Below are 22,796 nucleotides of genomic sequence, written 5' to 3' on the forward strand. Positions count from 1 at the left end.
AACAATCTTCTGTTTTATGGCCTTTTATCTTTCTGGCTTCTCATACTTCTGGCCTTGCTTATAAGGAATTAGCCATTTTAAATGAAACCCAACCCTACATTAACAGCACCTTCAAAGTTCCTATTTACCAATAGTTTCACACTCTAAATAAAGTGGTTTGAAACTTCAACATGTCTTTTGTGGGTTACATGATGTAACCCCCTGCAAGTGCCAGCATAGGTTCTGGTACATCTAGTTCCCCATTCAGACATCACTGTCCTTTAAAGCTGTTCCCAACCACTGAGTACCACGGTGAGTGTACTTAAAATTTTTTAGAAAAGACACTCCAAAGCAAACATCACAATAGCATTTGGAAAATATTTGAAAAGAATGAAAATGAAAGTAAAATATGTCAAAATTTGTGGGGTGTACCTACAGAAATATTTTGAGATTAATTTACAGCAATGGATAGTTGTATTAGAAAAGAAGAAATGTCTCTAATCAATGATCTAAGTCAAAAAGAAGGAAATAATAAAGGCAAGAGCAGAAATCAATGAAATTCTGAAGAGAAAATAAGAGATAAAAGCCTGTTCTTTGTAAAGACCAATAAAATTGATAAAGCCTAGCTGGAGTGATCACGAAGGAAAAAAAGAGAGAAAGACACAAAGTACTCATATCAGAAATGAAAAGTAGATACATCCTAGATTATGAGCAACTTTATGTCAATAGATTTGTCAACTTAGATGAAATTGACAAGTTCCTTAAAGACAAAATTCTATTAGGCTCATTTAAAGAAATAGGTAACCCCGACTCTATGTTAGCCCTTTGTCTAAGTGCCTACAAAAAAAAATGCCCATTGCCATTATTTATTAGGGAAATGTAAATTAAATCCACTATACCACTACATAAGTAGTTCTCAACTGATGGGAGAGGAGGCAATTACTCCCAGGGGAATTTTGGCATTATCTGAAGAAATTTTGAGTTGTCAAAATTGGGGGGTTGCTACTGCATCTCGTGGGTAGAGGACATGGATGTTAGTAAACATCCTACAATGCACAGGCCAGTCAAAAAATTATCTGACCCCAAATGCCAATAGTGCTAAGGATGAGACACCCTATCCTACAAATAAACTAGAATAAGTAAAATTAAAAAGACTTTAATATCAATTGGTGGCAGGGATATGAAACTAAAAAGACTCATACATTGCTGGTAAGAAAGAAACATGGTAAATCCTCTTTGAAAAATAGTTTGGCAGTTTCTTAAAATGTTAATTTATGGCCTTGCTGTGTGATCCTGCAATTCTACTGATAGGTTTTTGGCTAAAAAAGAGGCAACATGTCAGTACAAAGACTTGTGTATGAATGTTCATGGCTGCTTTATTTATATTAGCTACAAATGGTAAAAACTCAATATCTATCAACTAATGAATGAATAAGTAGATTGTGGCATATCCATTCAATGGAATACTACTCAAAGATAAACAGGAATAAACTCATGGTGTATGCAACTAACATGAATAAATCTCATAAGCAATATACTAAGTGAAAAAAGCCAGACACAAAAGATTACATGCTTTAAAATTCCATTTTCATGTAATTTAAGAAAAATTCGTACTATAATACTAGAAAGCTTTTCATTGGGACCAAGGCAGGAGTTGGGGATTGACTGCTAAAGGACACAAAGTAAATTTTGGAGAATGATAAAAAATTATCTTGATTGTGTTGGTGGTTGGATGACTGTATATATTTGCCAAAATTCATGAATTATAGATTTCAAAATCAGGAAGTTTTATTGTATATAAAATATACCTCAAAATAAACTGATTAAAGAGAAAAAAAGAGAAACTGCATGCTAACGGAAGGGGACCTCTTTTATAACTATGGGCTTCAGAACCATTCAGCCTTTGTCAAGTTTGGGAGTTCTCCTGCCAAACTAGAATGCTGCCCCTAGTGCCAGCTCACTATACCTCCTCAGCCTTAATGCATACCACCAAACAGGAAGTGTAAGCCTGCCTCTCTCTCTGCATAAACACAGTTGTAGATTGAAGCAGGTAACACCAATTTCTTAGCCAGAATATAGTTGCAATGGAGTCTGATGGATGTGTCTTTCAGTAATCCAGAGTTCCACAGTGAACAAAGGCATATTAAATGGAAGTTGGAACTTAGAGCAAGTGAGCCATTTCACAGTATACACCACAATTCCTCAACTCATCTTTACGTAATGATTGGCTAGTCTCTTCCATGTTGTCCACATGCAATATGTTTATCCCCTCATCTTTCTTATTTGGGATCTCTCCCTTTCTATCTCACAACCTTTCTTCCTCACTCACAGTCAAGTCATCCTTTCTTCTGATCTGGATCTTTATTATATTTCAAATTCAGCTCCAGGTCCTTCTTTCTGACAGTACTGCCCTCAGACGCAATGAAATACCTCATTACCAAAGAAAATACCATGCAGTAGGTTGGTTTAAAAAATAGAAATTTGCTGGCTGGCTCATCGTTTTGAGGCTAGGAGAAATCTAATCAAGGCCTCATGAAGGCAAGCTCTCTTCCTGAAGACTGATAATCTGAGGCTGGCCGCTGGTGCTCCCTGGTCCTTGGCCCCTCTGTCACAGGGCAATACACATGGCAGCCTCTCTTGGCCTCTCCATTCTCTTCTACGTTCCATTGACTTTTAGCTTCTGGTTGCTCTCTCTGGCTTTTTCTCTCTCTGTGGCCTTCCCTAAGTGCCACACCCTAACTGTAGTAACCTCATCAAAGGATCCAGTTTACAAGAATTCACACCTACAGGAATGGATTAAGTTCAAGAACATGTTTTTCTTGTGTATATAGCTCACCCACCTGGGACTCGGATTTCAGGGGTGCCCATGCTTTGCAGTGCCTTTCCAAAAAACTGAAATATCCCTACAGTGGTACTTAGTAGTGGTGACCAACTTTAATAGGCAGTGCTGTCTGGATGAAGACTCAGACTGTACCAGAAACTACATTGGCCTTTGCAGGAGATTAACTCATATAACACAAAAAGACAAGTTCCAATTTCAATCTGCTTTGTTTGAGTGTGAACTTATTTGTAAATAGGATCCTTGAAGGTGCTGTTAAATTGGGGTGGGGTTTCATTCAATATGTCTAATTCCTTATACGCAAAGCCAGAAGTATGAGAAGCCATAGAGAGAGAGAGAGAGACAGCCATATGACAGAATATTTCTATTCCCAGAACACTACTGACTTTGGAGAATGCATAATATGTATACATGCATATTGTAATAGGTAGAGGCCAGGTGTGTGATGATAATTTGCTTTTTTTTTCACATGGGCAGGCATCAGGAATCGAACCTGGGTCCTCAGGCAAGGCAGGCAAGCATTCTTCCCTGCTGAGCCACCATGGTCCTGTGTGATGATAATTTGATACGTAATTATTCTCTAACTGAAACCTAAGTGTTAACTTTGCTGGTGGAGAACAGGCACAATACTGTAAGTTTCTTTTGCACTTTTCACTATACCTAACTCCCTGATAGATGCTAGTATAACATTGGTAGTTGTTTTTGTTTTTCCTATGATTGAAAGGCCAAAAAATACTCAACATTCTCGACAAGCCAAACTTATTTCACTTAGGGGCTCAGATGTTTAATATTTTCTCTTGAAAAAGAAAAAGGTTAGGTTAGCCTTGTGCCCTGAGATCAGCATTCCTCAAATAAAGAAAAGTAAAATACACATTTTTTTTTCCTTTGGGGCAGTTCCAATCAACACCGCTTGTGAAAATGAGATCTAAGTCTGTTATACTGTCACAGACCAAACCATTTTTTGCATGGGATGAAAAAATAAAACCCAAGTAAATAGATACAGGTTTTGTGAATGTAAAATAAATGCTTTTTCCATTTTTGTAACTAATTTTCCCCATCTATGAGTACTTCTTATGCATTGTTCTGATCCTGACAGAAACAATTTTGATTTCCTCTCTCTGGTATGCAGCATGGTTTTAGAAGCTGGTGTGATGTACTTTAGTATGACATGAAAGTCATCATGAGATTTATAGAATTGACCAGAATCTTATTGCAGCCAGATTTTTTTCCTAACATTGTAAGCCTGATATCAATTTGGATGATGAATGCACTCAATTTAAATTTCCTTTTAGCAAACATACAATGTATGTTTTAAAAAAATGGTTTAAAAAAATCTGTCATTTTGAATGCCTGGTTCCGAATCTATCAAACTTCCGAGTTAGTAAGAAAATTGATCTTAAAATGTTTTGATTTACCTTCTTTTTTATCAGCACATTCACATATAGCTGTTTTTTTTTTTAGTATTTCCATCTACCCAAAATATTTTAACCTTTGTTTCCCTAATTTTTTCCTATACCCCTTACCACTCCCTTTCATTGATCCCTAGTATTTCACTCTACTAGAATACAAATTTATTCTAACATTTTCCCCCTATTGTTTATTTTTTACCCATATTTATTATTCATCTGTCCATACCATAGATAAAACATCAGACACAAGATTTTCACAGTCACACAGTCACATCGTGAAAGCTATATTATTATACAATCATCTTCAAGAAACATGGCTACTGGAACACAGCTCTACAATTTCAGGAACTTCCTCTAGCCACTCTAATACACCTTAAACTAAAAAGTAGATATCTATATAATGCATAAGAATAACCTCCAGAATAACCTCTCGACTCTGTTTGAAATCTCTCAGCCACTGACACTCTTTTATCTAATTTCTCTCTTCCCCCTTTTGGTCAAGAAGATTTTCTCAATCTCTTGATGCTGAGTCCTAGCCCATTCTAGGATTTCTACCCCACATTGCCAGGGAGGGTTACACTCCTGGGAGTCATGTCCCACAAAGAGAGGGGGAGAGCATTGAGTTTGCTTGCTGTATTGGCTGAACGAGAAAGAGGCCACATCTGAGCAACAAAAGAGGTTCTGTGGGGGTGACTCTTAGGCCTAATTTTAAATAGGCTTAGCCTGTCCATTACAGGGTTAAGTTTCATATGAACAAACCCCAAAATTGAGGGCTTGGCCTATTGATTTGGTTGTCCCCACTGCTTGTGAGGATATCAGGAATTCTCTAAATGGGGAAGTTGAATTTTCTCCCTTTACCCCCATTCCCCCAAGGGCACTTTGCAAATGTTTTTTTATTCACTGTTCAAATCACTCTGGGATTTATTGGGGCATCACACTGGACAAACCTACAAAATCTCATGCCCTATTCAAGGTTCCATGTACTTATGGTATTTAATTAATTTGTCCATATATGTTATATTAGGAAATGCACTAGTCAAAATATAAATTTTGTACAAAATAAAAATTTCTTGCTTTATTCTCACACAGAAGTTATTTTAAAATATGAATGACCATCTATTTTCAACACCCTGCAACACTGACATTCCTTTGTTCTTTCTCATGCAAAAACATTTAAAAATTTTTACATGTAGTCACTCTCATTGTACACTGTACACATTCCTAGATTATACCATCTCAGTCTTTATCATCTATCTTTCCTTCTAGTTTCATATATACCCCCAGCCCTCCTCCCTCTATCATTCTCACATCCAGCTTCATTCAGTGTACTTACATTATTGTGCTACAATCAAGTAATAGTGTGCTATCCATTTCTGAATTTTTATAATCAGTCCTGTTGCACAATGTATCCCTTCATCTCCAATTACCCAAACTCTAACTTATTTCTATCTCCTCATGACCTCTGTTCTTAACTGAAATTCTCCAATGTTCATTTATAGTTGAGGTGAAAGTTCTTGTAAACTGTTTTGTGTGATTTTTTAGAATAATATCTTTGAATGTGAATTTTGTAAATGGAATGGGAAGAGTGCATGAGTGAAAACAGTTGGGAAACAATAAAAGAAAAGATTCACACAAGATGGTAAACAAAATAAACAACTAAACAGAATCAAACAAAAACCTTAAAACAATGGAGCAGGCCAAAAGAAGAGACATAGGGACATAGGAAAGGAGAAACAACTTATCACACTTTATTAGATTTAAATATTTTTAAGTATACAATTGAAAATCCTTTCAATACATTAAATATAAAAATTATTTGTATTTTGAATTAAAGTGTAAATTTGGAATGAGGCAAGAAATTGAAAGTCAAAGGATTATAATTGTTTGCTAAAATAAAGTGCTATTGAACATTTATTAAATTACCTAAATTGCTTTTTTTTTTGGAAGTAGTTCTGATTATCTATGCTAACTGGAGAGGGAACACCAATCGTGCAGAGAATGAGTTTATATTTCCTAAACTGTTCTACTTTCAGAGTAGACAATGATGACAATGACCTGTTTAAATTAAGTTAACATTTGTGTAAAATAAACTATCTATTCAGAAGTAAAGTTCAGATATAAACTTTGCTGTGCTAATCTATTAGACTGTGCTAATCTATTAGACTATTAGACTATTTCATAATCAAACATATCACCCAGTTATTCTGAACCTTTTCCACGTATGCTAAATTTAGATGTAGAACTCAATTTTTGGACTTTTTAAAGCATGTATTTATTCAAACACTTGTTATTAAAAACATGAGCAATTAATAAAAGGTTGTTTGTATTTTACTTATGATTTTGAGGAAAGTTCAATTATTTTACTACACTGAACCATTATAAAACCTGTTTTGCTCTAAGTTGGTTTTAGAAAAACACTGAAATTGAATGGAGAGCTTAAAGCATAGTTTTCTAAAAATGTACACTATTCCTATTATGATAGCAAGAGATTTTTTTTATAATTGTGGAACTTTTAAATATTTTCAATTTAAAAAAGAATAAGATTTAGAGGGGCCAACATCTCCAGAACATCAACTATTTCCATCCCCCATCCATATTATTGACAGCCCTTTCCAACAGGAGAAAGTTAGAATGGGCATAACCCAAATGCCCCTAAAGAGTGGGATAAAGATCAAAGATGATGGTGGAGTTAAACAGATAAGGTAGAGTTTAACAAATGAGTATGATTGCTGAATCATTATGTTGATATTTCTTTTACTCTCCAGTATCTTTGAGCAGCTAGAAATAAAAACCTAAAATTGTGGATTTGTAACCCATACCAAACTCTGAAATCTGTTCAACAATGAATTGTTGTGATATGCTTTGAAATTTATTGCTTTTTTGTATATATGTTATTTTTCACAAAAAAGTTGATTCTGATGATAAATGCACAGCTATATGGTGATATTGTGAAAAATACATATTTAATTCCCTTTACCATGAAAGTAGGAAATACAAAATACTAAAAACAAGAAATTGCTAATTGATTATAATTTAATTAAAGATGTTAATAAAAAAGAAAGTACAAAAAACAGAATAAGAAGAATACAAATTATAATAATTTAGTATTCCACTTGAAGGTTAAGAAAGGCATAAATAAAGAACTTTCTCAGGATGAAAATTTTAAACAGCAAAGCATACATTATATATCAGATTTATAGTGCAAGTGTTTCATGGTAATTTAAATTACATATTATTAATATATGTTTCTTTGAAAACATTAGGCCATTATATATACCTGTCTAGAATAGTTAATTATGATCTTATTGTTAAAATTATCATTAAAATTAAATTACAAATGTAAATTTAGTTCCAAAGCTAGAAACAAAAATATAGCAACAAATATCCAGCTATAATTTTAGGATCATCTGCTCTGGAAAAGACTAAACTCTTTGCCACAAGGATATCTCACCCCACTAACTTTTTGAAGTTTGATGAATATTGAGCCAAATATAGTTCATTGTTATTAGCTAAGCAGTGAGAAAAAATAAAGGCAATGAAATGAAAATTCATAGCTGCCACTATAGATGTTTGTTGCTAGTAAGTTATTATAGGTGTTTACTTTATGTAATGCTATTTTTCCTTATAGAGAAGTTGTGATTTTTGGAACAATCATGCATAAAATACAGGATTTCCATATACAACTCTACCATCAACACCTTGTGTTTGTGTGGAATATTTGTTACAATTGATGGTAACACATTTTTATAATTGTACTGTTAGTTAAAGTCCATTAGGGTACACTGTGTAGTGTAGTTCCATAGGCTTAAAATTTTTTTATTCCGTTACCATATATACAATCTAACACTTCCCCTTTTAATCATATTCTGATATATATTTCAGTGCTGTTAATTACATTTGCAGTGCTGTGCTACCAGCACCACCATCCATTACCAAAACATTTCTATCATTCCAAATATGTACCCTGTACATTTTAAGCCTTAACTTCCCAGTCCTTATCCCCACCCTCTCCTTTGGTAATCTATAGTCTAGATTTTGATTCTATGAATTTGTTTATTCTAATTGTTTCACAAAACTGTGAGATCATACAATATTTTTCCTTTTGTGTCTGCTTATTTCACTCAACATGTTGTCTTCAAGGTATGTCACATGTATCAGGACTTAAATCCTTTTTACAGCTGAATAATAATTTCATTGTATATATGTACCACATTTTATTTATCCATTTATTGGTTTTTGGAACCTTGGATTACTTCCAACTTCTGCCAATTGTGAATAATGCCACTATGAACATCAATGTCCAAATATCTGTTCAAGCCCTCATTTTCAATTTTTGGGGTATATACCTAGTAAATGGGATTGCTAGATCATATGATAGTTCTATACTTAGCTTTCTGAGGAACTGCCAGACTGTGCTCCACAGATGCTGCACCATTTTACATTCCTAATAGCAATGAATGAATGTTCCTAATTCTCTGCATTCTCTCCAATACTTGTTCTTATCTTTTTTTTTTTTAATAACAGCCAATCCAGTAGCTGTGTAATGGTATCTCATGGTTTTTATTTGCATTTCCTTTATGGATAAGGATGTTGAGCATCTTTTCATGTGGTTTCTAACCATTTGGGTTTCTTCTTGGGAGCAATGGTTATTCTTTTGCCCTTTTTAAAATTTCGTTGTCTTTGTTACGTTGAAGGGTTTCTTTATATATTTTGAATATTAATCCTTTATTGTTGCTTCCTGTTGAAATGGAGCTCGAAGGATATTAAGGAATGATGAGAAAAAAAGAAAGGAAGAAAGAAAGAAAGACACAGACGGCCTCAGGGGGTCTGAAGCTTGAGTTTACTTCAGACAGACTTCAGACAACTTTATTCTCAACCAGATCCTTGTTATATACCACAGGATGTCAATAGATATGCAGGTATTTCCTGAGGGAGCAAGATTCTTATCTCACAGTGTTCTTCATACTTAACATAACTGTTTTGGGTAAACATTCTCTTCCTCCCAGACTGCTCTACATAACAATCGCCACAGTTTACCGCTGCCATCCCGAGGCCAGCAGCTTGCAACAAATTCTGTAGGTCTTACTTTAAACTCTTGGCTTCTATGCTTTATTGGATATGTGGTTTTCAAAAATTTTCTCCCATTGTATAGGTTTTCATTTACTTTCATGATAAAGTTCTTTGAGGAAGAAAAGTTTTTATTTTGATTAAGTACAGTCATTTATTTTTTCTTTTGTTGCTTGTACTTTGGGTGTGAATTCTAAGAAACCATGAGATTCTTCCCTGTATTTTCTTCTAGGAGTTTTATGGTTCTGACTCTTACTTTTAGGCCTTTGATCTGTTTTGAGTTTATTTTTGTATGTGGTGTGAGGTAGGGATCCATTTTTGCAAATGGACATTCAGTTTTCCCACCACCATTTGTTGAAGAGACTATTCTTTCCCAATTGAGTAGTCTTTGCCACCTTGTCAAAAATCAGTTGGTCATAAATGTGAGGATTGATTTCTGAACTCTCAATTTGATTTCATTGGTCTATATGTCTGTCCTTGAGCCAGCACCATGCTTTTTTAGTTACTGTGACTTTGTAATAAGATTTACAATCAGGAAGTGTGAGTCCTCCAATTTCATTCTTCTTTTTCAGGATGGCTTTGGCTATTTGAATCCCATACTCTTCCATATAAAGTTGATGAATGGCTTTTCTATCTCAGCAAGGAAGGTTGTTGGAATTTTGACTGGTATTTTGTTGAATCTATAAATTACTTTGGGTTGTGTTCTAGTTTGCTAGCTGCTGGAATGTGGTATATACCAGAAACAGAACAGTTTTAAAAAGGGGGGATTTATTAAGTTGCAAGCTTACAGTTTGGACATTGAATATGTCCAAATTAAAGCAAGAATATAGAAGTGTCCAATCTAAGGCATCCAGGGTAGATACCTTGGTTCAAAAACCCAATGACATTTAGGGTTTTTCCCAACTGGAAAGTCACATGATGAACATGATAATGTTTGCTACCTTTCTTTCCAGGCTTCTTGTTTCATGAAGCTTCCACAGGGACATTTTCCTTCTTCATCTCGAAGGGTCTCTGTCTGCATGGGCTCTCATAGTTCTTGTGGCTCTCAAGCTTTCTCCAAAAATGTTTCCTCTTTTAAAGGATTCCAGAAAACTAATCAAGACCCACCTGGAATGAGTGGAGTGACATCTCCATCTAATCAAAGTTTAATACCCACTATTGGGTGTGTCACATCTCCATGGAGATAATCTAATCAAGTTTTCAACCTATAGTCCTGAATAGGGGTTAAAGGAAATGGCTACCTCCACAAGATGGGTCAGGATTAAAACATGGCTTTTCTAGGGCACATCATCTTTTCAAACCAGCACAGATAGAATTGAAATTTTCATAATATTTAGTCTTCAATATATGAACATTTTTTGTCCTTTAATCCTTGGTTAGATTTATTCCTAGGTTTTTTTTATTATTTTCATTGTTATTTTGAATGGATGTTTTTCTTGATTTTTTTCTTCCGATTGTTCATTGCTTGTATATAGAAACACTATTGATTTTTGGGTATTGATCTTTTATGCCATTACTTTACAGAGTTCATTGATTAGCTCAAGGAGCTCTGTTGTGGATTTTTCAGTATGTTCTGTATGCAGGATCATATCAACTGCAGTTAGGGAACATTTTAATTCTTCCTTCCCAATGTAGATGCCTTTTATATCTTTTTCTAGCATAACTGTCCTGTAACAACTTTCAGTACAATATTGAATAATAGGAGTGAGAGTGAGCATCTTTGTCCCATTCCTGGTCTTAGAGGGAAAGTTTTCAGTCATTTCACTATTATATAGGATGGTAGCTGTTGGCTTTTCATATATACCCTTTTTCAGGTTAAGAGAGTTTCCTTCTATTTCTAGTGTTCTGTGCATTTTTATCAAGAAAGGGTCCTATATTTTCCCACGTATTTTTTTGTCAGTTGAGATGATCTTGTGTTTTTGCCCTTTTGTTCTGTTAGTGTGGTATATTACATTAATTGATTTTGTTACCTTGAACCAAGCTTGTGGATAATCACACTTGATTATGGTGTGTAATGATTTTAATATGCTATTGAACTTAGTTTGCTAGTATTTTGGTGAGGGTTTATATATTTATATTCATAGGAGATATAGGTCCGTAGTTTTCTTTTCTTGTATGCTTTAGCATCCTGCTTTGATTTGAGAGTGATACTCACCTTGTAAAATGAGTTAGGGAGTGTTTCCTTCTCTTCAATTTTATGGAAGAGTTTGAGGGACACATAGAACATTAAGAATAGAAGGAAACTTTTTCAATAGAAGGAAGCTTTTCCAAAGCTGAGCTTTCTTGGCCTGCCAAGCAAAAAACAGAGCCCTTCAGCTAACAGCCCTGAGCAAGGGCTGTGCCATTGAATCTCCAGTGCCTCTGCCGCTGTCTGGGGATGGCTGACACAATGGCTGTCTCTGCCTTCCTCAGGACAGGGTTAAAACAATGTTTGCCACCACCTTTGTCTGGTTGGGTTGAAACAATAGCTTCCCTCAGAGCTGGGACCTAGCAAACTGAATTTGCTAATCCAAAACCATGATTAGTGACCTGTCATGCAAATTCCTACTCTTGGGGAATAGGACTTTTATGTCCCTTTCTAGCATAAGCAGCTAACCAGGGACTGCACTCTGCCATGGCTAGCCTCAAGAGTGTGAGATAGGTGCCAGCAGCTGCCTCATGGAGAGGACAGTTTCTAGTTCTTTACCCTAATTTATCAGCCTCTTCTTCCTATTCTTCTCTAGATGTTGTTCAGTGTTCTTCTGGTCTCTGGAATTTCAAACTAGTTGTTTTAGATAGTTCTGTCTGTTTGATAGTTGTTTTGGTGGAAGAACTGAGTCCTCAACCTTCCTACTCCACTATCTCCCCCAGAAGTTGGATCTAATTACAGGTTTTGCATCGAAAAAAGTGGGGATAATTGTGTGAATTAATGGAATTGTAAATATGTTTTGTAGATTTCAAAGTCTGGGCCATGCTTTCAGAGGCTTGAGGGGGATAATGTCATCATTAGCATTTAAGGCAAACATGTGAGCTTCATTACCTGAGGTTTCAAATCACATGGAACTAATTTAGAATGCCTCTCTGTGTATGTGTATGTGTGTTTAAAATGGATTTCCAAACACTTGAATAAATCTATAGTTATGGTAGTGATATAGGAGAGGTGAACATTAGCACACAAAGGTTGCAACAATGAGCTTGCAGTCTACTTTAGCACATATTTCCACCACTTGAAAATTGAACAACCTTAGCAACCTGAGATGACCTGAGATGAGGCACACCAATACCAAGAAGGCAATTTGGCTTGCACATTTAGTTTCAAAATATTTTGATATAGAGATAATAATGAAGCAGCAGTATTTAAAGGAAACACTTTCTCTCTGCTAGCTCTAATTAGGAGAGGTAGGTATATCATCAAGGCAGAATATGGAAAAGTAAAATCCTGGCACCTGGGGAACTTTATCTTGGATCACCTCTTTGTTAATTTTTTCCAAACCTTATTACTTAAACAGGTTGGAATGTCTATATTCTCAAAATATTAAACAAGGAAGGGGAAGAAGAAACACTTCAAGTCAGAAAAAGTCCTTTTTAAAGTTTAAACTCTGGTGGACATCCTATCAACAAGATAAATTAAGCGTTAGTGACTTTGTACTTTGTGGCGATTTTCACAGCTCTGAAAAATGTAACCCCCAGGACTTATCTACTACCTGCAGTCAAGTTGTCATCGAGTACAGATGTCAAGTGTCTTAACTGCAACACTGCAGTTCATTACACATTCTATAACTTTAGTGAATATTTTGGACCATTGGGAGAACACCAGAATACTTTGTGAGTGTTAAGACATTCAAACACAAATTAATAATGTACTTTAGGCTTCCTAAGAAAGGTTTGAAAACACTTTACATTTGTCTGATAATCTCAAGATGAAAATCATGATGAAAAATTGCCGGGATGAGCCCTTTGCCACAGCCTACTCTCCACTGAAAGCCAATGGGAACTAACCAAGTTGTTCTTCGGTTGCAGCAACAAGATGATGTGAGGCCGAGTCCCTTAAGTTTCCTGGCAGGTTTATTTTGGTGGACTCAGTGTATTTTGGACACCATTCTGGGTAGGAAGAAAAGCATCACCAGCTTTTCTTTTACACAAAGAATAATTAGTCTTTAGAATTCTAGTGTTTTCTCTCCTGGATATATTTTCAGATAAAAAAATGTTTGAATGGTTATAAGGATCAATGGAAATCAGTCCGGCAGTCTCAGTTCAGAAGAAAGATTTAGATGACTTCATGTTTATGGATAAATTCACCAATAAATTTAGTTTAAGAGCTTTTTTTTCTGTTTCCCTCCCCACACCCCAACAGGATGAGTCAGATTTGAATGTATTGATCATTAACTTGGCTTAGGGTTCTAATGAGCAAATGGTGGAAGTGGTAAAATTTGTCAAATAATGCATGGTTTTCCATTACAACTATTACTTTAATTAAACATTTCCCAGTCTCAAGAAATAGGGACTTTCATATAAAAGTATAGAGAGTGGGAGTACCATGGCTTTTAAAAATTATCTTATTTTAACATATAAAATGTGAATCATATTTTTATTATATACTTTTTGCACATAAATTTCATTGATACATCACATATACTTTTAAATGTCATATGTCTGGGTATTTGAACATAATTTCAATCATATTGCAAAACCACTTTTTATTCCTTTACCACAGAACATTTTTTTTCTCCTATTTAGCACATGCTTTTTAATGCCTATAAAAAGATTTAAGAGTTCCAAATTAGCCACTTTGACATGCATCATGGTTCTCAAAGTATAAATGTTTCATTACATCAAAAAATCACTTCTTCTAAGATATAGACATGCATACTTTTTATAGCTAGGCTTTTGCCCCAAATCCCAAAGAATTCTTTTAATGATCTTGGCTGAACCATGGGGAACCACTAAGAATGTTTTTTCTTCCAGCAGGCTGATGATGTCTTTCCTTAGAGCAGGCTTATGTAAGGTCTATAACAAACTGGCTGAATTGTTTTCTTGTCTCTTTTTTTCTAGGACCAAACTCCAATATCAGCTTCAAGATTATATCATACAAATGGTGAGGAAAGTCAAAATCCAAGGAAAAAGTCCTTCAAGGAAATGAGAGGGAAAAGAGAATTTCCATTACCAGGGTGTGGTGCCAGTTTGAAAGTATTGTGTATTCCAGAACAGCCATGTTTTAACCCTGATTCACTCTTGTAGAAATAGCTGTTTCTTTTAATCTTGATTCAACACTGCAGGTGGAAACTTTTGATTAGATTATATCCACAGAGATGTGGCTCCACCCATTCCAGGTGGGTCTTAATTAGTTTACTGGGATCCTTTAAAAGAGGAAACATTTTGGGGAGAATTAGAAATGACAGCTGACAGAAACTCAGAGCCAAGGTGACACAGATGCTGATACTTGGAGAACAGAGACACAGATGTCTGGAGATGCTTGGAGCCCAGCAGATGTCACCATGAGATGTGAGGCAGAGGTGTTCCTGACCCATTGGCCTTCCTTGAATTAAGGTATCTTTCCCTGCCTTAGTTTGGACATTTTTATAGGTTTAGAATTGTAAACTTGTACCTTATTGAATTCCCTTTATAAAAGCTGTTCCAATTCAGATGTACTGCAATCTGGCAGCTTGCAGACTAAAGCAGTATGAAGCAATAAGATGAAGTTATCTACCTTAGGCCTCTTAAGATTTTTCCTCATAGCACCCAAGCAAGAAGCTCCTGTGTGCCAATCTGACCTGGACCTTGGGGTGGGGTGGAAAGAGTCAGGAGTATTTACTGCAGAAGGCCTCATTCATTAACATACTAATAGGCACTCCATATCTCTAAGAAGCTATTCCCAACCTAATTTGACTCTAAAACAATTTTTCACAGTGGTGTTGCTTTGTTTTGTTTTGTTTTTGCATGGGCTAGGCACTGGGAATTGAATCCAGGTCTCTGGCATGGCAGGCAAGGGTTCTGCCACTGAGCACAGTGTTACTTTTTTATTGTGAAAAATAATATATTTACAAAGAAGCAATAAATTTCAAAGCATACTGCATCAATTAGTTTTAGAGCAGATTTCAGAGTTTAGCACAGGTTACAGTTCACAATTTTAGGTTTTTTGTTCTAGCTGCTCCAAGACATTAAACACTAATAGAAATATCAATATAATGAAGCAGTCTTACTCATTTGTTAGATTCTATCTTCTCTGTTATAATTCCACCTTCTCCTTTGGTCTTTTCCCCAAACTTTGAGGGTATTTGGCTGTGCCTATTCTACATGTTTCATGTTGGAAAGGGCTGTCAAAAATATGGGATAGGGAATGGAACTATTTGATGTTCTGGAGAGGCTGGCCCCTCCGAGTTTCAGTACTTATCTGGCCTAGGAGCCCATGTAGAGGTTGTAAGTTTCTGGAAAGTAATCATAGTTCATGGAACATAGATAAAGCCCTAGGGTTGGCAGGAATGGTATTGGTCGGGGTTTGGCAAACCATGGTAAATAGCAATATCTAGCTAAAGCATGCATAAGGGTAGACTCCAGAATAGCATCTTGACTCTGTTTGAACTCTCTCAGCCACTGATACCTTATTTTGTTAAAATTAGATTTTTCCCCCTTTTGGTCAGGAAAGGCATTGTTGATCCCATTGTGCTGGGGCCAGGTTCATCACTGGGATGCATATCCCACTTTGCTGGGGAGAAACTGAGCCCTGGGTATCATGTCCCACATAGGGAAGAGGGTAATGATTTTTCTTGCAGAGTTGGGCTTATTTACCCATGGTTTTTCTGTGGTGCTGTTGATGTCTTCCTGTTAATCATAGCCCATGGCATGCAATAGTTGTCCCCCTCTATATCGTCATATTACTAACTCTTCATACAAGGTATAAGATTGTATCTCATTGTAATCTTGATCTGCATTTCCCTTATAGCACATGGAAATAAGTGTCTCTTCATGTGCTTTTTAGCTCTTTGGAAAAATGCCTATTTTTATCTTTAGTCCATTTTATAATCAGGTTGCTTGATCTTTTGTTGTTGAGTTGTATGATTTCTTTATGTATACAGCATATCAAACCTCTATTCGATATATGATTTCCAAATATTTTCTCCCATTGAGTTGACTGCTTCGTCACCTTTTTGTCAAAGCCTTTTGAGGCACAGAAGCATTTGTTTTTGAGGAGTTCCTGTTTATCTATTTTTCCTTTCATTGTTTGTGCTTTGATGTAAAGTTTAGAAAGCTACTTCCTGTTAATAGGTCTTGAAGATGTTTGCCTATATTTTCTTCTAGGAGCTTTATGGTACTGATTCTTATGTTCAGGTGTTTGATCCAATTTGAGTTAATTTCTGAATAGGATGTAAGGTAAAGGTCCACTTCCATTCTTCTGGCTATTGATAACCAGCTCTCCCATAACATTTATTTAAAAGCCTTTTTTGTCACACTTCAGTGGATTTGGGGTCCTGGTTGAAGATCAGTTGACTATAGATTTGGTGGTCTATTTCAGCACTCTCAATTTGATTCCAGTGGTCAATACTTCCATATTTGTGCCAGTACCATGCTGTTTTGACCACTGTGGCTTTATAGTCAGCTTTAACATCAGGAAATGTTAATCCTCCCACTTCATTTTTCTTTTAAAGGATATTTTTTAGCTGTTTGAGGTCTATTTGTCTTCCAAATGAATTTAATAACTGGCTTTTCTAAATCTTCAAAGTAGGTTATTGGAAATTTTGATTGACATTGCATTGAATTTGCAAATCAATCTGGGTAGAATTGACATCTTAATTATGTATAACCTTTCTATTCATGAGCCAGGAGTGTCTTTCCACCTATATAGATCTTCTTTGATTTCTGTTAGCAATGTTTTTTAGTTATCTGTGTACAGGTCCTTTACAACCCTGGTTAAGTTTATTCTTAGACACTTCATTCTTTTAGTTGCTATTTTGAATGGAATTTTTTCCTTGTCTCCTCAGTTAGGTCATTGCTTGTTATAGAAACATTACTGTTTTGCACATTAATCTTATATCTCACCACATTGCTGAATTTGTTTATTAGTGCAAAAAACTTTGTCATAGATTTCTCAGGTTTTTCCAAATATAGTATCATGCCATCTGCAAATAATGAAAAATTTACTTCTTTCCAATCTAGATGCCTTTATTTCTTTTCCTGCCTGATTGCTTTAGCTAGAACTTCTAGTATAATGTTGACTAATAATGGTGAAGAGGGCGTCCTTGTCTTGTTCCAATCTTAGGAAGGCTTTCAATCTCTCACCATTGAGTATGATGCTGATAATGGGTTTTTCATATATGTCCTTTATTATATTAAAGAAGTTTCCTTTGATTCCTACCTTTTGAAGTGTTTTCATGAGAAAATAATGTTGAATTTTGCCAAATGCTTTTTTCAGCATGAATCAAAATGATCACATGATTTTTTCCCTTTTAATTTGTTAATGTGTTATATTACATTGATTGATTTTCTTCTGTTGAACCACCCTTGTCTTCCTGGTATAAATCCAACTTGGTCATGGCATATAATTCTTTTAATAGGTCATTGAATTTGTGAGCATTTTGTGGAGAATTTTTGCATCTATGTTCATTAGGCAGATTGGCATGTAATTTTCCTTTCTTATAGTATTTTTACGTGGTTTTGGTATTAGAGTGATCTTAGCTTCATAAAATTAGTTAAACAGTGTTCCTTTCTCCTCAAATTTTTGGAAGTTTGAGGATTAGTGTTAACTCCTTTTTGAATGTTTGATAAAACTCCCTGTGAAGCCTTCTGCCCCCAGGCTATTCTTTGTAGAAAGATTTTTGATGACTGATTGAATCTCTTTACTGGTTTGTTGAGATCTTCTATTTCTTGTAGAGATTCATTGTTCATATGTTGCTAGGAATTTGTCCTCTTCATCTAAGTTTTCTAGCTTATTTGTTAGTTATTCATAGCATATTCTTATGATGTTTTAAAAAAATTTCTTCAGGGTTGGTGTTAATGATTCCTCTCACATTTCTGATTTTGTTTATTTGCGTCCTCACTATTTTTGTCTTTGTCGGCCTAGCTAGGGTCCAACAATTTTATTGATTGTCTCAAAGAACCAATTGTTGGTTTTATTGATTCCTTCTGTTCTTTTCTTATCCTATTCATTTGTTTCTGCTTTAATCTTTGTTATTTCTCTTCTATTTCTTTGGGGTTAGTTTGCTGTTCTTTTTTTGGTTTCTCTAGGTGAGCAGAGAGGTCCTCAATTTTTGCTCTTTCTTCCACTTTAATATAGGCATTTCAGGCAATAAATTTTCCCTCAGCCCTGCCTTTGCTGCCTCCGATAAGTTTTAATATGTTGTATTCTCATGTTCATTTGTCTCCAGATAGTTAACAATTCCTCTAGCAATTTCCTCTTTGACCCACTGGCTATTTAACCTCCATGTATTTGTGAAAGTTCTGGTTCCTTGGTAGTTATTGATATCCAGCTTAATTCCATTGTGGTCAGAAAAAGTGCTTTAAATAATTTCAATGTTTTCAAATTTATAAAGACCATTTTGTGCCCCAGCATTTGATCTATCATGGAGAATGTTCCATAAATACTAGAGAAGAATGTGTGTCCTGGTGTTCTGGAGTGTAAAGATCTATACATATCTGTTACTTCTAATTACATTGATTAAATTGTTAAGTTCTCTCATTACCTTGTGGGTCCTCTGTCTGGTTGTTCTATCTACAGAGAAGAGTGGTATATTGAAGTCTCCCATTATTATTGTTGAAACATCTATTGCTCCCTTCAGTTTTGTTTAAGAATATATTTCTACTGAGATACCTTCACACATATACAATCTATCCAAACTATACATTCACGATATCATCACATAGTTGTGCACTCATCACCATGATCATTTAGAACATTTGCATTACTCCAGAAAAAGGAATAAAAAAAACCCCTCATACATCCCTTACCCCTCCCTCTCATTGATCCCTAGTATTTCAATATACCTATTTGCATTAGTTAGTGTTCTCTAGGGAAATAGGAAACACTTACAAATATAAAATTTATAAAAGTGTCTCACATAACTGTGGGAACACAGAGTTCAAAATCCACAGGGCAGTCTGTGAAGCCGATGATTCCAATGGAGGGTCTGGATGAACTCCACAGGAGAGGCTCGCCAGCCAAAGCAGGAAGAGAGCTTGTCTCTTCTGAATCCTCCTTAAAAGACTTCCAGTGATTAGATTAAGCATCACTCATTGTAGAAAACATGTCTTGACTGATTACAAATGGAATCAGCAGTGGATGCAGCTGACATGATAATGATTTAATTCTATGAAATGTCCTCATCACAACAGACCGGCCTGCACTTGCCCAACCAGACAAACAGGTCAACTTGGCCAAGTTGACACATGAACCTGAACATGACAGTCCACCCCTTGTCAAATTCACGGCTACACATATCACCTTGAACCATATCTAATTTCTAAATAAAAAACAATAAAACACACATTTTTTTCTTTCACCTAACAATACTCAACAGTCCTGCATATAACTGGAAACACATTAAATCTCTCCAAAATAGGGTGCAAGTCCTTGGGTAATATTCATTCTTAAACTTGATATCTTCAACTTAAATAGTACAACATAACTAAACAGCATAACAATTCTCATTTCTGTAACTGATCATGTGGTTGTAGTTCATATTTATCACTACCTTCTTCCACTACCCATTCCATGTTCCCTTTACCCTCAGAAAGCACTTCAGCTGGCTGTGGTTCTTTGCCTGGTGGAATAGCCCAAATCTTCATTCCTGAAGTTTCAGAGCCAGCGGTAGTCCAGCTGGGATTGGGTTGTTGCAGTTTTCCATTTATTTTAATCACAGGGCATGGTAGTACTAAAAGACGCCCTAGGGGATCTCCTATATTCTAAGAAAACTCTTCTTTACCTCCAATGTGTAGTTGCAGTCCTATTTCCCCCTGATAATCAGGGCCAATCACCCCAGCCAATAATGTAATCCCCTTCTTGGCTTATTGATCCAGGGACATGAGTAGCCCAAAGTGACCAGGTAGCAGTCTTAGGTTCCAGTTCAATGGAATCATTGTTGTTTCTCCTGGTGGAAGCACTTCCCTGTTTGGAACTAAACCTATGGACTAGCAGAGCTAAGAGTCGCAGGGACAGAAAGCCAAATATTCCTAGTGGATCACTAGGGGTAATAGTGAGTGGTACCACTACCATTTCCACCCCTTGGTTCCTGGACCCATGGATCCTGGCTATGGGAGAAACAGCACCATACAGTGGATGCTGATTCAGAGCATATACAGCTTCCTGGAGAACATTACCCCAGCCCTTCAAGGTATTGCCACCTATTTGGCACTGCAACTGAGTTTTCAAAGGGCCATTTCACCGTTCTATCACTTCAGCTGCTTTTGGATGATGGGGAACATTGTAAGACCAGAGAATTCCATGAGTATGTGCCCATTCCCACACTTCATTTACTGTGAAGTGTGTTCCTTGATTATAAGCAATGCTGTGTGGAATACCATGACGATGGATAAGGCATTCTATAAGCCCATGGATGATAGTTTTGGCAGAAGCAAACCCATATCCAGAGTATGTGTCTATTTCCAGTTGGAACAAATTGCTGCCCCTTCCGTGAAAGGAGTGGTCCAATGTAATCAAACTCCCACCATGTAGTTGGCTGGTGACCTCGAGGAATGGTGTCATATCAGGGGCTGAGTGTGGGTCTCTGCTGCTGGCAGATTGGGCATTCAGCAGTGACTGTAGCCAAGTCAGCCTTGGTGAGTGGAAGGCCATGTTGCTGAGCTCATGCATAACCTCCATCCCTACCACCATGACCACTTTTTTCATGAGCCCGTCGGGCAATGACAGGAATTTCTGGGGGAAAGAGGCTGACTGGTATCCATAGAATGGGTCATCTTATCCATTTGATTATTAAAACCTTCCTCTGCTGAAGTCACCCTCCAGTGCACATTCACATGGGACACAAATATGTTCATGTTTTTAGCCCACTCAGAAAGGTCTGTTCACATACTTCTTCCAAAGACCTCTTTGTCATCAATTTTCCAGTTATGATTTTTCCAAGTCCCTGACTATCCAGCCAAACCATTAGCAACTGTCTGTATATAAACACACCTCTGGCCAGTTCTCCTTCCAAGCAAAATGAACAACCAGGTGCACTGCTTGAAGCTCTGACCACTGGGAGGATTTCCCCTCATCACTGTCCTTCAAGGACACCCCAGAAAGGGGTTGTAGTGCTGCAGCTGTCCACTTTCAGGTGGTACCTGCATATCATGCTGAACCATCTGTTAACCAGGCCTGAGTTTTCTCTTCCTCAGTCAATTCACTGTAAGGAACTCCCCAAGAGGCCATAGCTCTGGTCTGGGAAAGAGAAGGTAATGTGGCAGGAGCAGAGACCATGGGCATTTGGCCCACTTCCTCATGTCACTTACTTGTGCTTTTAGGACCTGCTCTGGCCCTCTCTCATATATACCATTTCCATTTTACAGTAGAGTGCTGCTGCACACGCCCAACTTTATGGCTTGGTGGATCAGACAACAGCCAGCTTATGATAGGTGACGCAGGTCTCAGTGACTTGGTGGCCCATGGTTAGGCATTCAGTCTTTTCTAAGGGCCAGTAGGCCAAAAGCTGTTTCTCAAAAGGAGAGTAGTTATCTGCAGCAGATGCTAAGGCATTGCTCCAAAATCCTAAGGGTCTGTTTTGTGATTCTCCTATAGGGGCCTACCAAAAGCTCCAGACAGCGTTTCTATTTGCCACTGACACTTCCAGAACCATTGGTTCTGCTGGATCATACAGCCCAACTGGCAAAGCAGCTTGGCTTGTACAGCAGCATGGACCTGTTGCAGAGCCTCCTCTCATTCAGGTCCCCACTCAAAATTAGCAGCTTTCCTGGTCACTCAATAAATGGGCCAGAGTAGCACACCCAAATGAGGAATATGTTGGTGACAAAATCCAAAGAGACCAACTAGGTGTTGTGTCTCTTTTTTTGGTCATAGGAGGGGCCAAATGCAGCAACTTATCCTTTACCTTAGAAGGTATGTCTTGACATACCCTACACCATTGGACACCTAGAAATTTCACTGAAGTGGAAGGCCCCTGTATTTCTGTTGGATTTATATACCATCCTCTGACATGCAAATTGCCTTACCAGCAAATCTACAGTAGTTTCTACTTCTTGCTCATTAGGTCCAATCAACATGATATCATCAATATAATGGACCAGTGTGATGTCTTGTGGGAGGGAGAAACAATCAAGGTCCCTGTGGACAAGATTATGACATAGGGCTGGAGAGTTGATATACTCCTGAAGTAGGACAGTGAAAGCATATTGCTGACCTTGCCAGCTGAAAGCAAACTGTTTCTGGTGGTCCTTACTGACAGCTATTGAGAAAAAAGCATTTGCCACATCAATAGCTGCACACCAGGTACTGGGGGATGTACTAATCTGCTCAAGCAAAGACACCACATCTGGAACAGCAGCTGCAATTGTAGTTACCACCTGGTTGAGCTGGTTGA

At 36.8% G+C, this 22,796-nt stretch overlaps 1 protein-coding gene across 3 annotated transcripts in view; it reads right to left on the bottom strand.

Annotated features, from left to right (window-relative positions):
- The window catches only part of CFAP299 (cilia and flagella associated protein 299), an 857,410-nt gene that overhangs the window by 94,896 nt on the left and 739,718 nt on the right, over positions 1 to 22,796 (bottom strand). The gene's annotated exons all lie outside the window — the stretch shown is intronic.

Source organism: Tamandua tetradactyla, chromosome 24 (assembly GCF_023851605.1).
Source record: "Tamandua tetradactyla isolate mTamTet1 chromosome 24, mTamTet1.pri, whole genome shotgun sequence".
Lineage (NCBI taxonomy): Eukaryota > Metazoa > Chordata > Mammalia > Pilosa > Myrmecophagidae > Tamandua > Tamandua tetradactyla.